Source organism: Sylvia atricapilla, chromosome 5 (genome assembly GCF_009819655.1).
Source record: "Sylvia atricapilla isolate bSylAtr1 chromosome 5, bSylAtr1.pri, whole genome shotgun sequence".
Lineage (NCBI taxonomy): Eukaryota > Metazoa > Chordata > Aves > Passeriformes > Sylviidae > Sylvia > Sylvia atricapilla.
Genome location: NC_089144.1, coordinates 25250991 through 25260187, shown reverse-complemented (window position 1 = coordinate 25260187; position 9197 = coordinate 25250991).

Sequence of the window (9197 nt, the reverse complement as noted above, 5' to 3'; positions counted from 1 at the left end):
CAATTCAAAATATTTCCATAACATATATCCGCTGGATGTTACACTATTTGTATGTCACTCTAGAATGGATTAACTCCATGACAGGCTAGTCTCAGTTTTTCTGCATTTGGTGTTTTTAAACAGTTTATATTTGTTATCATATCAAAGACAGGCTTGCAGTTTTCAAAAGGAAGAAGAGAACACAGCGCCCAAGGCTCTTCCAGCATTACATTTCTTATTCCATTTTATCTTTCTTGGTTTTGACTAATGTCAGTAACAGCTACTGGTAATAAACTGCTTGTTACAGCTTGCTCTTGCCTTCAAGCGCTGGCTTTGATACATTGTCAGCCAATTGGAAGCATTTCCTGATTACATTTCCAAATTGCTTGTTTATTGATCGAAAGTTAATAAAGCAAAAGACAACTTTTCGGCTTAAATTAAATGAAAGGTTCCTTTGATGTTCAAATTATCCAATCAACCAACGTGCAATGAAATGTAAGCATTTGAAAGTTTTATCTGGAAAGCAAAATGTACTAGATAATGGTTTCTGGCACAGCCGCTGTATCTAACAGCTAATGAAAAACACCCATAACTTAAGATTTCATTTATTTTTCTGTTGAAAAGTAAACGGCACTGAATTTTGTTATTTTTAAATGGCTGAAAACATGAAAGGGCAGATATTGTATATCTTTTTGACAAACTATAATTCCTATTGCAAGCATATTTGGTTAGCTGCAATAAACAAAGTAGTATATATTATCATTTCCTCAGAGTCTGGCCTTTGCTTGTGAATTTATTTGCTTCTGGTGCTGTGTTAAAACTGCTGTGCTCCGTCCACTATTACCATCCCATCCAAGAGGATGCTCTGACCAATCTAGAGTATTTAGATGTACAAGAGATTTCTTGTCTCCAAAATTTATCATAGGTCTCATTATTACACTACTTCTTCAAGAGCTTTTACCCACGTAGTGAAATTTATTTAAACCTTCCAGACTTAACGTCACTGTGTTTTTCAGAGAATCAGCCACTTCTAAAAATTTTTCAGGCAATGATTTCCAGTGCAATTTCAACTGAGAAAGCTGGAGGGGCTATAGTATGTGGTATGTACAGTAAAAGCAAAATAACAAATAAAAGCAAATCTTAGCTAGTAAGAATGACATTAAAAAAGGTACAGCCATGTTATAGTTCAGACCTCATTATGAGAATCAGGTTTTTTATGGCAGAATAATCTTGAAATGCGCACCTTCTGCAAAAAAAAAATATAATTGTGCTAAAAATGAACATAGGTAATATTTCTATGCTTAATCTTACAATCCTGTAAGAAGATTTGGGTATTTTAAGCTGAGACTTGTATTTGTAGACCACATTGTAAGTGGTTGCATGCCATACAACTAAGAAAAAACCTCATCTTACCTGCACTAAAGCAATAGATGTAATGTGTCAAATGATAAATAGCCCCTCTCTATTTTGTTGTAGTAGTAGTTGTTGTTTAGAAGTTTGTCATTGCATTGTGATCATAATAGATTTGCAGAATTAAATGCAAGTGTAAATGTACTGATGCATGAGGTCTCTACATGTCAGAATTAAAATCTGTTCCTTGAAAAGAAAATCCTAATTGAAATAGATTTTTAAAGTCTGGAACTCATTCTGCCAAAGACAGCATGTTTAATGTTTCTTTGTCCTTTTGACACAAGCCCACATAACATGTCTGAAGATCTTAATGTCAGAGAAAGCTCATAAGCACAGCCACAACCAAACAAATTTTTGATATTATGATGACCTGATCATAAGGACAGAAAGGAAAATACAGATTTGATTGTATTAATGTGGCTATTAAAGATGCTACTATTGTTGTCAAAGATCAGCTTCATTAGGTCTGTTGTTTATTGAGTTTTCCTGCTCTTTTCTATTTCTCTGTAGATAGAGAGATATACATTTAGAGTAGTCAGTGTAAAGCAGAAATTGATTTATGTTAGAATCCACTGCTGTGAATGCCAAACAAAATGGCAGTGGCCCAGATTCGAGATTTATTCATTTTTTAATATTTTTTGAGATGTGAAGGACATGAAGTCCAAGGAGGACAGGCAAAGTAGCATTGAAGTGGTAGGAGAGAATTAAGAGTCACAAGCACTGACTCCTTGCAGACATCATTGGAGAAGATGGTGGTATCCACCAGCTTTTGGATGACTCTTATCTGCTTGTGTGCTCACACTTCCTCAGGCAACTTCCTCTATCAATCTGTGAGCATTTCTGTACCTTGGCCTTTATGTTTCCTTTTCTACCATGAGCAAACATCAGGCTCAACAAGCCATGGCCTGCACAGCAATGGCATCTGGCAGTTCCCATGAATACAACATCTCTTGGACATGTGAGGTGCTGCAGACATGCAGTAAATTTCTTCATAGGGGGATCAGCATCTGCACCCAGAAAACTAAGCCTACAGGTACGACTCTAAAAATACTGGCATAATTTTTGCCTTGCTTCTCCACAACAGAAAAGAGTTGGAAAAGCAGTAATGATAGTCCCAAATCAGACACTGGCTATTTCTTTTTATTTAAGACTTTTTTCTAATATAGGTGTATTTTATTGGCAGTCAGTTCATGATGCTTTGTAGCTCCTCTTTTCCAGATTATCCTTTAAAGAAAAGAAGGAACAGAACAGGGAAAATTACCTTTACAAGTGCAAATTAATGCATGTGTAGTATGATGTCTGAAGCATGGGTGTTAAGAAAAAGAGGCAAATACCATAAGATTTGGGATTAACTGAAAAAATTAAAAGCACTGCAAATAGCAGGACATATTCAGTGGATTTCCCTTAGAATGTTTTCCTTTTTTTGTAGGTTGAGTTCAGATGATGCAATATTGAAATCTGCCCAGTGGGAGCTCTAGAAAACATTCTGAGACTGATAACCTCATTTGGAAAGCTATGCCTGATTAAGGGGGTTGCTCCTTTCTTAACAACTTGGGATTTCTATTAATTTCTCCTTTTGTTGGAAGCAAAATGTACCAGAAAAAAACCTTAGAACTAAAATTAGAATGAAGTAGAAGTTTCAGGTTTTGCTTGTGGTTTTATCCTGTTTTAGACAATGGAAAGAGCCCCTTCATCCAGGAGATCCTTTTCATGTCAACAGACATATTTACTGATAAGAATGACTGATTCTTAGTTAACTGAATCCTGTGCATCCATAATTTGGTTTTTTAAAGGTAAATAACCCTGTGTATGTTTGGCTAACAAATAATTCTATTATTAATAACTTCACAGTGGTAGCTATGTAATTAATGAAGAAATGTAGGTTTTTTCACTTGAAACTCTAGTTCCGTTTTGCACACGACATTCCCCTCACAGCACATTTTGCACTGTCTGGTCTCCATCTGTTTGGTACAAGAATTTAACTAAAAGCATGAATGCAGGTCCTTAAGCACTTTCCAAATTCACTAATCTAGCACAGCACTTTAAGAGTGAGAGTTCTTTATAATGACATAAGACTTCAGGAAAATGTTGTATAATATTCACATATTTCCTTATTCTGGTGTTCTGAGCTTTAGACGCTAGCATTCCTTCAGGATCTTTGTATTACATGTGCGCAATTTGATACTTAAAACTCTAAATATTTTTGAGGAGGTAATGTATTTTTAAGAATAAACTATCTACAAGTTGCAACTTAAGCTTATCTTAAACAATCTTCCAGCAAATAATTTCTCTCTGAACCATACATCAATGATATATTAGATTAAACAGTGCAGTTAAATTTTATTCTTAAACAAGCAAAATATCAGATGCCATCTGAAACTCAGGCCATTAACTGGATGCTGATTTTGTTTAATTTTAGTGAGAGTAAACTGCTAAGTACTGACAGAAGACAGAAACCACTACATACAACAGTAACCTTTTTCCTGCCACACAGATGTGCCCTGGGGCAGCCACTTTAAGGCATTAGAATGTTGTCATTAGAAAGTTTCAGGGGCAAAGTCGAGCACACTCTGCGCACAAAGCCACAGGCTTGTCCTTTTATTTGATCTCTAGTGTCTGCGAATCTTACATCACTCAAAGACTTAACCTGCTTAGACACATTTGGTAATTTTAGCCACAAGGGACTTTTGTTTGCACCTAGGCAATTCCCTAAAAAACTGATGTCTATGAAAAGGTTTCAGCCATGCTGACTTGACACTATAACCCATATATCACTCACTCCAGCTCCTCCTCCTCACTGTGTAAATGGGGATATAAGCAATATTTTTATTTAAAATTTGGCTTCATGTGTGCTTCTGTACTATGTAGCTATTTAGCTACTACACAGTACCAGGCAAAGGTATTTCTCTTGCCCAATTTGTCAGATGATCACCACAAAAGACTGAATACTTCAGAGAGCTGAAGGAGTCTGAGACATCTAATAAATTCACCCTTTGCATGGAGAAAATGTTTCATGATGAAATAATAAAATGGGATTTCAGTTAGGAAAAAATGAGATAAACTAGTGTAGCAAATAAGTAGAGATTATACACATAGGCAACCCACTGATCAAATATTTCTTAGGGCTATCGAGGATCTATCAAGGACACTGAGCCAGTTAGATAAAGAAATTACTGAAGAGTGATTTACTGAGTTGTTTAAGAGTCATGTTAAAAAGATTAGTTTGCTTACAGCAATCTGCTAGCTCTGTTTTATTTAATGATTAGTTAAAAGCTGTGGTAGAATATTGCATAAAGAAGTTTCAGTTGTTTATTTAACTATTGGCTATGCTTACCCCTACAGTGTCAAACCAAAAATATTAATCATGTTATCAAAACATTAGCTTCATGAATACTTCTCTACTCACAGTCAGTATAAAAGCATAACTATACATAGTAAAGAAAACACCAGCATTTTTCAAGACATTTTATTTGGGTAGAAGACTTTTGGTGTTTGGATGTTTGAATCTCTGGATAAGTGGCCAGAATGGATCTGAAGGGATTGGCTATATTTTGAGTCCCAGAAATCAAGAAAGAAGAATAATTACGATATTGATTGATTTGTTTCATTGAGAGACAAGAGGACAGTGTTCTTTAGAGAATAATCCCCAACTGGTAGCTCCCAATACTGACACTGTCCCCATTCTGCAGATCACTCATCCCCTGAGCCCTGCAAATTCAGAGTTGCAAGGAATACCACTCTCAAGAACTAGCCTTTTCCTCCTCAGCAATCCCCCTTCTCAAGTAAATACACCTTCCCTCTTTGTTGCTAGACACAGAGAGGAGCCTTTGGCTCTGATTAGCTTCTATGAATTCAGAACTCTGAGAAGTACTGCTTTTTCCACCATCATTACCTGCACTTAATTCTTCTCTTCAGTTATATGTTTCATCATGGAAAAAAGACAACTGGGAGTTTTCATTTGTGACTATTTTTTAATGTAATTCAGAAGTTTTTTTTTTCCTGCTTCAACACTTTAATATTTTCTTTCTTTCTTTCTTTCTTTCTTTCTTTCTTTCTTTCTTTCTTTCTTTCTTCTTTCTTTCTTTCTTTCTTTCTTCTTCTTTCTTTCTTCTTCTTTCTTTCTTTCTTTCTTTCTTCTTTCTGTCTTTCTTTCTTTCTTTTCTTCTCTTTTCTCTTCTCTCTTTCTTTCTCTCTTTTCTCTTTCTTTCTTTCTTTCTTTCTTCTTTCTTTCTTTCTTTCTTTCTTTCTTCTTTCTTTCTTTCTTCTCTTCTCTCTTTCTCTACTTTCTCACTTTCTTTCTTTCTTTCTTTCTTTCTTTCTTTCTTTCTTTCTTTCTTTCTTTCTTTCTTTCTCTCTTTCTCTCTTTCTCTCTTTCTCTCTTTCTCTCTTTCTTTCTCTCTTTCTCTCTCTCTTTTCTTTCTTTCTTTCTTTCTTTCTTTCTTTCCTTCCTTCCCTTCCTTCCTCCCTCCCTCCCTTCCTTCCTTCCTTCCTTCCTTCCTTCCTTCCTTCTTCCTTCCTTCCTTCCTTCCTTCCTTCCTTCCTTCCTTCCTTCCTTCCTTTCTAAATTCACACTGGTTTCCTGAAGCAAGGAAATCTAAAACCATAAATTTTGGGTTTCAATCTTCAACTTCAGCATAAGTTGAGATCTAAATTTATTTGACACCCAGTTAAAAAACTTTTAAGAAGACATATTAAAAAAAAAAGTAAGAGAGGAAATAAATTTTCATGTCTTCAAATGTAACTCATTATTAAGAATTAAATATTAGCACATTTGTTTCCTACAAAGCTATCAATGAAAAATACTCAGTTGCCCAAGACTCCTAATGATTTGTGGTAAGATTAGCAAAATTCTGAATACATGTCATCACAAACTTGAAATGTTTACCTTGATTTTTAGAAGTTACAGGTGAGGAGAACATTAGCTCCAACTTAGGAGCCATTTTTCTTCTAGTTTGCTTTCTTTTGCCTCAGATTCTAAGCCATGATGAAGCACAGGGGCAACTTTCACACTTGCCTGCATTTGCGATATTGCGATATAGTTTGTTAACTTTGTACAGGTGAACATGCTCATTACTGGCAAAATCATAGGAAGGGATGTCAGAAACTAATTGACACCACCATTGCAGCAGATCAGCTTAAATAGCATACACAGTGTAAGCTCGGGAATGAATGCACTCTAATAACAGATATTTCCAGACTTTGGATTACGATGGATGTACCCAGCAGGGATAAATTACTTCTCTCCACAGCATGACTGTGCCTAGGAGACACATGCTCTGCCTTGTGTACTTTTATCTTTCGTTATACTTCACAGAATCAGAGCAACACCAACATATAAATGTTCTTGTTTGCTTGCCCCACATAAAAGACAACGTGCCCCTACCCTGTTCTTTGCAATACAGAGCTATACCCACTGAACTGTGTGCCCATCTTCACACGCAAGTTCACAAGTGCATTTCATTTTGCTGTTAGGTTTGCTCTGCTATGATTTAGTTATTCCCTTGGGGCTAGTATCTAACACAGAGGAGCCTGACAGTTAATGGATGGTGAACATTCCCAGTTCCCAGGTCTGATCCAGCAAACACATATGCATAGTGGCTGAACCATTTAAAAGCTAGTCAAGAGGAAGAGAAGTTTGTGAGGTGATGTCTTTCTATTATTACCATTGTTATATAGGTATGTCCATGAGGGCTTAAGTCATGTTTTCTTGCCCATGGTTGGAAGCCTGAGACTAAGTTAAGAAAGAGAAAATATTGCTAAAGGCCAGTAAAAATCCTGTACTTGCTGAAGCATTCTAAGTTATGGAGTAGTCTCCTAAGAGGAACAACAAAAGTGTCTTTGCTTGGAACATGTAGGTTTAAAAAGTAGAGAACATATAAGAATGAATCTTTCTCAACTCTTAGGGAGACCTACATGCAAATATAAGCCTTACCCATCTTCCAGCTTTATGATGCTAGCTATTATTTGTGTACTTCTAGATTCAAGAATCTTGTAAGCAGACAGTTCTTGAGGAGATGATGTACTTTCTCAGTATTAGCAGGTAGAATGGCAAGTCAGCAGTAACTGTTGCCTTTCAGTTCCAAAAGCTACAATATTTTGGTGAAAACTCCCACTTTGGACAGGCTTCTAATACAGTCCCTTGGTGACTTGAGTCATAAAACGATGAATGTCATAGGTGAAGAAGAAATTTCCCTGATTGTACAGAGTTGAATAGAGAAGTGCTTGAATTGTCCTTTAAAGCATAGAGTAAAATCTGTCTTTGAGGATAAAACCAAGTGAATAAAAACATTACAGTCCAAGTAATTTGGACTTTGGTAAAATTGCCAAGATAATACAGCTGGCTGAAACGTATCAGTGAGTCCTCTCCATCCAGGCAGCAAATAATTTAGCTGTACCTTGGGTTTTTGCAATGCAGGCATAAAGAAAGGACTGGTAGAAAATAACCTAGTATCAAATGATGAACAATTTATTCAGCTTAATTAAGCAGAAGAGCAGTAGCTTGGGGCTGGGAGGGGCTGCATCCTTTCCATTAGAACCACAGGCTGAGACATGGGCACCAACCAGTGTTTCAGCACAGCAGCTGCCCTGCAATGCAGCTGCCAACCCCACCAGCACAGCTGCAACCAAGCTTGTAAAGGATCTCAATTTCAAAAAGATAAACTTTGAAACATTAAGGAAACTAGTTAATGAGGTCAACTGGATTAAAGAGCTCAGGGATTTTAATGTGGAGAAGGCGTGAAATATCTTTAAATCAAAGGTGTGAAAGCTGTCTGGAACTTGCATCTTAATCAAGGGGAAAATCTTGTTGTGAATGGCTCCAAAACTGACTGGATAAACAACCACTTCTGAAAGGGCAAAAGAAGTAGGCAGTTTGCATAAAGGGATAGGGAGTATTCTAAGCCTGAGAGGCCAGGAAACAGAGAAGTAGAGGTAAGTGCCAAAAATAAAGCTGAATTAGACCTTTTAAACTGAGACAAACAGCAAAAAGTTGAGCATTTTTGGGGTTTTTTTCCCGGTCATGTATGTATAAATATAAAAAAGAACATAGAGGGAGACACTTGACCACAGTGCAATGAAAAGGAGGTCAAGAATAAAATGGTTCATCTGTGACATCAAATTTAAATCAAATGTATTACTTTCTGTAATGACATAAGTGCTGACTATGGGAAGAGAGGACAGGCTGTAAATTAGAACACCCAGGCTAAAATTAAGACTAAAAGACCAGTGCAATTACATCACATAGGCCTAACTATTTCCACCCCAAAAATAACCAACTGAGTAAATGCATGAAAGTGCATGTTCAGTGGCAGTGATCTGAGTGCATCTGTCAAGTGGAGTGACCAAGCTCCTGAGAGGGATCAGAAAATAGAGTCCTTATATTTTAGATGATGGTGTGGACATAGAATAGCTTAAACTCTGGAGCCAAATCAATCTGATTCCAGTATTATACAAGGCTATAGGGGAGGTCTTGAAAGAGAAATTAAGAAAGAAGGGGTAATGCGTAAAATGCATTGTGGACTTTCCAAAGGGGTGTCTTCCCAGATTAAATTAATTATTTCTTTGATAACTGATTTCTTAGATGAGGGATATGCAGTAGATCTAATCTATCTGGAGTTCAGTAAATGTTTTGGTTTATTGCCACTTGCCAAGTGGTTCAATGAAGTTTAGTAACATATATGTAACCAGGCTCCTCAAAATAGAAAAGTAAAAATACAGTAAGTCTGACCCAGAAGCAACCTGTTCCCCTTTCCCCCAGTAGTGTGACTCAGTTCATACTATTGGAAAATCGAAAAGCAAACTGAATCCAC